The sequence below is a fragment of the Pyrus communis genome, chromosome 8, assembly GCF_963583255.1.
Source record: "Pyrus communis chromosome 8, drPyrComm1.1, whole genome shotgun sequence".
NCBI lineage: Eukaryota > Viridiplantae > Streptophyta > Magnoliopsida > Rosales > Rosaceae > Pyrus > Pyrus communis.
Window position 1 is genome coordinate 18628800 of NC_084810.1, and position 9360 is coordinate 18638159.

Here is a 9360-nt window from a genome sequence, read left to right on the forward strand (position 1 = left end):
TCGAGGGGATTCAGAGTCAGATAGAAGTAGAAATCGCCGCCAGCAAATCCCTCATGAGGGCATTATTTCGTCGCCTCATCACATCCTTTGTATCTGGTGTACTCTTTGAATCTGGATATATAATCTCTTAGTGTTTCATTCAGACTCTGTTTCAAGCAGACAAGACTAGTCGGTGTGTACTGCCTCTTAAAGATAATCACACAGGTGTCCAGTAAAACCTACCTCAATCCCAAGAAAGAGGTATGGACACTAGGGTTATTTGCTTGAACCAATCCCAAGCAGCTCTATTGAGGATAATCAGAAATAGCTTACATTTGGTGGAATGGTTGTATTCTTAACCCTTGACAGCGTATATAAACCCATAGAGGTGGTTATACAAATCAGTATGCCCTTCGTAGCTTTCCATCTTGAGCGCTTCAGTGTCCCTGCTTGTCGGCTTGTTGAGTAGCTCCTTGGAGAATGGCAATAACATCTCATCTTCGCAATAATCAGGGTTCTTTAGTTTGGACGATTGCTTAATGTCTCCAAGCTGATACCACAGGTTTTTTTTATTTCCTAACCCATAACTTCTCTCAAGGTGCTTCTCAAGTGATGGAGACGGACAAGAGTTCTCATTGAGCCTCCAGTGCTTGCTCGACAGTTGTCGCCCCTTCGTCCCGAACGTTATACTCTACTCAGAGCTTTTTGTTAATGACTTCACGAGCATCTTCATCTTCGCTCCTGACATCTTAAGGGGAGGACGAGCGCTTTACTTGGATGTTCTGTCAATTTTCTTGTTCATCTAGTTGATTTGTATCAGTAGGTCGTCATACTTTTCCTGGAGCAGGGTATTTTGGACATGGAGAAGGTTCCTTACCTCATTCATCTCTCCGACATTAGCAAGTATATCATTCATTTTCTCTTCCAAGCTAGCGAGTCAAGCCCTCTCTTCTCGTATTCTTCTTCGAAATGTCGTCCTGGGCCTTGCAAAATATAGGATCATCCATCATGTAGTCACTGTGTATCATTTTTAGACATCTGGGTAACTTTTTTTTTTGTCTCAGTCGATTCAAGTGCTTGGGGCAACCTTCTATGAACCCTTGGGCCTTGCACTCCTAGGTCTTTCCTTGAGCTTGCGTCGTTAAGTGGGCCAGTGGTCTTGAATTTCCTTTAAGGTACAATTTTTCCGCATTTCAATATTCCAAGAGCTATTATCAGTGATGTAGGTAAGCACTTCTTGAATAAAGCTTTTGATGCACTCCTTGCAAAATATGGGATCACCCATCATGTAGAGATTGCATATCATACTTATACGTCTGGTCAAGTTGAAATCTCCAACAGAGAGATAAAACGCATCCTAGAGAAAATAGTCAGCTCCACTCGCAAGGAGTGGAGCTTGAAATTAAACGATGCTCTACAAACGTACAAAACAACATATAAAACTCAGATTGGGATGTCTCTCGTACGACTCGTCTATGGTAAAGAGTGTCATCTACCTATAGAGCTAGAGCATAAGGTGTACTGGGCTATCGAACAGCTAAATTTAGCCTATTTTTATGTGGGTGATAAGTGTAAATTGCAATTCAACGAGCTAGACAAACTTTGTACTGAGGTATATGAAAGTGAGAAGCTCTACAAGGAGAAAACTAAGACGTTTCATGACAATCAAATTCAAAAAAGAGTTGAAACCAGGGCATTAAGTTTCGTTGTTTAATTCAAGGTTGAAGTTGTTTCCAGGGAAGTTGAAGTCCCATTGGAACAAGCAATACCGGGTTACTAACGTTTATCCTCATGGGTTTGTCAACATTATTAATGAGTAAAGTGCTAACACATTCAATGTGAATGATCACAGGCTAAAACCACACTTAGACCACCGGACTTCTGCTACGTCTAGCTATAGACGTTACTATAGTGCTTATTAAGAGGCATCCCAAAAAATCCAAAAAAAAAAAAAAAAAAAAAAAAAAAAAAAAAAAAACCAGTTTGCTTTCGATAATACTAGTTTAAAATTTTGTATTTTTAACTTTATATTTGTTGACCCTAAAAATTACAAAGCCTACGCGACGCGTAGGTCGAATAACTAATAAGTTAACTAAGTCCTTTGGTTGAATGCGAGGCGTGCCAACTCGTCGGTCGAGGAGTAAAATTCGTGGTTGTCGCGTTGCTGACTTCGTAATCTTGCGACTACGATCGAGGAAGGAACACTCTCGGTTTTTGGGTTCTAGAGCCTGAAGACGAGGCTGCTAGTTCTGCAAAGCTCACAAATCGTCGGTGCCTGATTCGGTCACCGTGATTATATTCGTAAGAGTATAAGCACGTCGAATCGACACTAGACTATACGAACACAAATACTCAAAGGTGATGTATGTCTTGATGGTGAACGTGGTTCGGCCATCAGAATGATAAACTCTAAAACTCACTTGTGAAAATCCAATCATAAAATCACTCGGCGTCCGATACGCCGAATGTCGTAACTCGTAACACCTTACTTCGTCGAGAGGGCTGATAAGATGACCCCCGCTAATAAGGATTCAAAAACCCTTTTCGGCTGAGACTTGGATAGGTAACCAGTCGGCCTTGACGCAGTGCTGTTTATCCAAACTAAAGGTACTCCTCGGTCGGTTGATTCTACAGCAACAATGCTGTTTATCCAAACTGAAGGTGTTCGCCGATTGCCTCCACAGTGCTGTTTATCCAAACTGAAGGTATGTTGGCAGAAAAAGAAAAGGAAAAATCTCAAGGTGTTTGGGAGGTTTTGCGCAGGGCAATTGTATGTTGAATTCCAAGTCCCTCCTTGTTGCATGATTTCTTCTATTTATAGCACCAACTCCTTGAGATCGAATTAAACCCCTATCTGGATTGGGAGTCCTTGCTCCGTTCCAACTTTGCTTCAAACCACCCTACTCCCATTAGGACTTTGAACTCACCCCCCTTCGGGGCTTTGTTCATTGTTGGTCGAGAATCCTAGTTGCACCAGGACTCCCTCGACCCTCTTTACTTATCCGGGCTATTCCTTCTTGCGATAGGACTCGACCATCCTTGCTAAATGACCCGGGATCATCAGGCGGCCCATAGTATTTTGACATAGCTTTGGGCCGAGCACAACCCTACACTCGGCCCAACAATATTATTTTGGGCCCAAACATTGCCCCCTCGCTTCTGAGGTCATCGACTGCCAATCTTTGGTCGGATTTCAACCTTGAAGAAGCGGAAACATCTTTTGCTTTTTAGACTTAACTGTTCTTGATAACCATTACCATGCACATTTATGGGATATGATTGCACTATCCTCGTTACTGTCGACGTACAGCCACATGTCGGCTCTCTGCCGCTCCTAACAACTTTCAATCATGGCCCTCGAAAACGTGCGCCTGTCAAAGCGTCTCTTCCTCATTAATGCCTTAAAATCGCCGCCGCACGCAATTGTGCGCCCCAGATCCTTGAAAACCTCGATCATATCCTTGCAAGTTCCCAAAATATTCGAAATGATTAGGGCCATTTCCCGGTTAATTTTCCCCCCAATTCAAACTCTAGTGCTTTCGAATACCAAACGTTTGATCTTCCTTCTGAAACGCCTATAAATACCCAAATCTCTTTCATTCGTATCCCACGCCTTCAGAGATTTTGAAATCTTCCTTTCGCCATTCCTGCTTGCTCAAACCACGCACCCTCAAGCTCATCTCTCCTAAACCCCTTTTTCAAACCTACACAAACCCTTTACTCCTTATCAATGGCCTCCTTCATCTCCAAGCTTTCCGACGAGTGCAACAAATGCAAGGACTTCATCGACCGGAGCGCCATCAAAATGCTACGCTTCGAAAACGACCTAGCCACCACTCATAAAATTCTGGGGCAAATATTCAAAGACGTAGTGTCGTCGTGCATCACCAACCTCCTCAAGGAACAGTGCCTGGCACCCTTGCTGCAAGGGTTTGACGGTCAAAATGGTGTTTGGCACGGCCCCAAGGAGCTTGATCCTCGACCACTGCAGCCTAGGCCGCCTAGGTCGACCGAATGAGAGCATTCTTCAGCAAAGAATGGGAAGCTCTCGGCATTCATGACGCCATTATGCTCTCGACCATAGAGATCACCATGGATAAAGAACTGCTCATGGCGGCCCTGAGTTTATGGTGTTCGGCTACCAACACTATGATCATTCCTTTCGGCCCTCTCGGCCCCACCGTCCTTGATATCTCAGCTATCTTTAGGACTTCCCCGTCTGGTCTCCTAATCAATACTGCCCTTTTCGGATGCCCCTCGCATCTCGACCTCAAAGCGCTGTTCGACGAACGGGCCGTCGAGATGCTCAGCCAAGGAGATTGAGAGTCTCAGGAAGGGAGAACATGAAGCCTTCATGTTCTACTGGTACAACAAATTCATCTGTTGTACCAGGTCGAACAATTGTTTGGTTGAGAATACGCCGGTGGCTCAGGCCCTAGCCATCGGTCACTCCTTGGCCGATGACACCTTTCTGGTTCCTCCGAAAGGGAGTGTAAGACGACAGAACAAGAGTTTTAGGACAAGTGTAAAAAATTTCGACTCTGACCGACCGTTCTTGAATCTCTAGGTACTGACACCTTTGGGGACTGGTGGGAAAAGTACACCCGTGACTTCTTCGGCATTTCGGCCGAAGATGTGGTGAGTAAAATCTTCGGCGACCGCCCCAGACAAGCTCCCCCAGCCCAATCCAAAGAAATGACCCAAGGTATATTGTCCTTTCGCCCTTTGTACTTCAATTACTTGCCCCCTGTTACTGACTACTTCGCCATCTCAAGTGGTCGTGTGTTGCGACGGGCGGAGGTGGTCGCCGCGGCTATGGCCCAGAAAAAATCGATCCCCTTGAAGAAGAACGTTATTACTGGGCAAACACCGTCGACTAAGCGCCCCCATTAGGATGCCGAGACAGAGGATAACGCTCCTCACCCTTCCAAATACGTTAAGAAGTTGGCGAAAAAGGGGGAACGGGAGATTCATGTCATTCCCAGTGACAACACGGGAGCAATCACTCTTGCTATCTCTCCTTCCGTCCCGGCTGCCCAGGCTTTGGCGGACCACCTTCCTTCGATCATCCCCACGACTGGGGTTATGGCCCATCCGGTTGTAGCTTTGGAGCCGGCCATTGCGCCTGTCTTAGGGGAAACGGCTGCACCCGTTGAGGTATCCCCCATTCAGCGACCGACGGTCATTCTGGAAGAGGAATGATTCCACTGCTGACCTTTGTTTATTTAATTTTCCAGTCGTATCAAAAGTTTCCTCAGGATGATGAGAGCGACGAGAGTGACGAGATACCGCTGGAGCGTCGCTTTCGACCAGCCAACTCTCCTCCCGTCAATCTTTCCCTTGTGGTCGAGGCAGCCGTCCAACCGGCTCCTCCTCTGGCCGATCGTGGGAAGAGGCCCTTGGCCGAGCTTGAGGTGACGGTCGAAACACCGCTTCATTCGCACAACATTCCTCCACAGGAAGTGTCCTCGGCCTTTGTAATTCTTACTTCTCTTTTTGTTGATTTTATCATGACGCACCTGTACTTAAAAGAAATATTAAATGTCAGGTGCAGGAACGTTCATTTCACCGATAATTTTATGCACCGACAGGCGTTGTCTATATTTCCTGGCCACAATCGTGGCCATTAAATGTAGATAACCTCCATCGGCCGCGTGAATTGAGAAGCGGTCTTAGGCACTGAGCTCGGCCATTAAGTTATCTAGGTTCGAGCAATGAACCAGAGGGCATGGCCGAGGTCTCCTCCCGGCAGGTCTAAAAAAACACTCCCTTTGTCATGCACTCCCATTTAAAAACACATTCCCGTTGTTATGCATTTCACATCTTTCTTTTTACTGACATTTTACTTTCCTATGCAGCCTTCATGGGAGGTCGAGCTCAACGTCTTGATTGCGATTTGATAGGAGCATATTTAGGCGACTTACTTAGCTTGTTTTCGTGCATTTATGTTGTTAATTCATAGTTGTTTTAGTAGTTTAAGCTATTTTCGTTTGTTTTTAGGTTCTAAGGGCCTAGGGAGCAAGAAAGTGCATTTTGAGGCCATTTGGAGCATTTTTGGGCATGGATTGGATAGCTTATCCATGGAGCCAAGAGGATGGACGAATTTGAAGGCCTTGTTTTCACTTTGGACATAAAACAAAGGGCCTAGCCCATTCTCTCTTATTCTCTCCCTTATAGCCATGCAAAGAACCATCCATTCCATCAAAAACAATCCATCAATTCACATGCAAAACCACCATTAACACACATGCACCCAAACAAAGCCAACCTAGCTAACCCTACATGCATTCTTTATTCACTCTTCATCATTGCATTCATTCTCCAAACACTTTCATTAATTAAAACACATTTCCACATCCACTCATTCTTTCCCCAAAGCCGTGCATTCCCAATCCCTTTCCAACATTTCACATGCATTTCCACCTTGGTCATGCTTTCCCATTTCATTATTCATTCACTTTGCATTCATTCAATCAACCCACATGCACTTTAATCATTCAAACATGTAGACACATAATCATTCACCCTATCCATTCTTTGTCACAAAACAATGTCACATACACTCATCATCACACAACCTAGCTAACCCTACATTGCATTATTTATTAACTCTTCATCATGCATCAACATTTTAAATCATCAAAAACCAACCCATTGCCGTGCATAATCTCTCATCATTTCAGCCACATTTCTAACTCACATGCATCACATTCATTTCCAAACAACAATCATTTCAAATGCCATGCATTCACATGCATTTACACCACCAAAAACCCCTTTGCCGTGGGCTTTCAATGCCTTTCCAGCTTTCCCTTTGCATTTCCACCTTCCCACTTCATCATTGCACCACAAATCATTCAACAAATGCATCCATAATCATTTCTCCAACCTAGCATTCCCATTCTTTAATCCAATTTCAGCAAACACATGCTTTCCAATCTAGCATTCCCATCATAATTCCACCACCAATTCAGCCACAAAACATTTTTTTATTTTTTTATGTGATTTTCGGAGTTATAAAAACAAAACATAATAAAACACTCTAAAACAACTTTAAAACACCTTAAAACAGCAAGGAACAACATTTGAAGTAATGGGTGATAAAATCCCACGAATTTGCATTAAATATACTTAGTTACCCCCCCCACACTTAAATCAAACATTGTCCTCAATGTTTTAAACATCTCATTTCATACACAACACACCACAAACACTTCCATTTTCTCTCTTAGCCGTGAGTCTCCCTTAGAATCCAAAAACCATTTCTCCATTCCCCTTCCACTTCTCCACCACTCCTTTTCCATTCCACACTTCCATCCCCCAAACCAATTATCCCTAGACCTTATGCTTCAATAAAGAGGAAGAGAAGAGGGCCTAAACGTTCATACAATTCAAGTTTGAGTTGTTGGAATGTTTAGGTGTTTCTTTGATTTCAATGTTTAAATTCAATTCTCTTTGTTTGTACGTATGAGGAATGGAAGAGAAGAGTGCCTAAACGTTCATACAATTCAAGTTTGAGTTGTTGGAATGTTTAGGTGTTTCTTTGATTTCAAAGTTATAATAAACTAAACCCCCTTTAGCTAGGGGGTGATTCGAAATATATGTTTATGCTTGCATTTTGATTTGATTAATTCTAATTGCGTTTCATAAGTTGTGGATTCAATTTGTTTAACCGTTTAAATGAATATGACGCTAGAATATAAGTGAGTTTCACCTAATAGTTACGAACTTATATTCACAAGTAGTGGAGGTTGCTTATAAACAATCGCGTTAAATGAATTCTTGGCATAAGTTTCATGCGTATTCCATAGTAACGAATGCCTCGTCAACACTTAAAGTTTTCATGATGCTTAATGATCTTTGATTGTATCTTTATTGTGCTTTTCACGTAAAGGACTTTTGGAGAATGTTGTGAATTGCGTTGCGCTAACCCATCCAATTCATTAACTTAAGGAAAACTTGACGGTTAATTTAAGCGGACCTAATTAACCTGGGGCGTTGAGAATTAATGATTTATTGAAATGCAATTGGAAATCGTTTTATTATGCAAGTATAACATATGTGGAGATGAACCCCGTAGCTAACTTTCCATCCATTTGTTCTTTCTTTTCTTGTTTCTGTTTTCATGTTTAATTTAACTTGTTATTCAATTATGTTAAACATGTGAAACTAATTTCTTTTTAGTTAGAGACGAATTTGAAGCCATGGACATATGTTGGTTATGATTTGATTTACTCCAGTTATGAATTCATGAACTTTAGATGTGGGTTACTTTTCTGTTTTGATTAAGAACTTGTTTATGTATGTGGGTTGAGGGTCGACACTTAATTTGCATGTCTAAACTTGATGCTAGGATATAAGGGAATTTCACCTAATCGTTATGAACTTATATTCATGAGTAGTAAAGATCGCTAGTCACGATTGTGTTTAGTAAACCCTAGGCTGGATTAACATGCGTATTCCATAGTTATGAATGCCTAGTCGATGTTTATGATTTCCGTTGAACTTAATGATCTTTGTTGAATGTCTCTATCATGCGTATTCCATGGTTAGGGACTTTGATTAGGAATAATTTGGTTGTAATGCGTATCCCATTCAATCCAATGAATCTAGGGAAATCTGAAAGTTAGTTTAAGCGAACCTAATTAACTTGGAGCATTGTCATTCATCGTTTGTTGAAGTCATAACTGGGAGTCAATTTATATGCTTATGTTCATGTGTGGATAAGGAACCTTCTAACTAGTTGTTCATCATTCTATTTCATTAATTTCGTTTTTAGAATCTGTTTTAATTCCAAGTTTCTGTTTTAGTTTAAATTCATCCAAAACCAATCCCCCATTTATTTTAAAGTGTTAGATTAGTTAGAAATACATTCATATTGTTATTTTACGTTTTTGAGTCAAATCCAAGTGATTAACAATCCCTCCTAATCCCCGGTCCAGAACGATCCCTACTTATACATATACTACAATTTGACGAAAAGAGGGTTTAATTTGTGTGCGTATAAATAACGCATCACGATTACCTCGGGGACGGATGGCTCTTCCACGCCCGCACCAAGAACTTCTGCATCCACGGTCGAACCGAATGCCCTCGACAACCTGCAGGAATTGCTGTCTTTATCGGCGTCGCAAATCCTTGAGCACCAAGGCCTCGACTCCGCAGAAGCATATCTAAACGATCTAGCGTCAGTTAAGCACTGAAGCCATCACTCGAGCTTCTTCCACTCTGGAATGCACTCGAGAGTATTTCAGTGTTTTCGAGAGAGCTCTCCGGGCCGAAGATGACCTAAAAGCCGCGATGGTCGTTCAGGAAGCTTTGCATCCACGGGTCGATATGCTGAAGGTGAAAAAAGATGTGCTGGCCAACCTTGACCGTCAA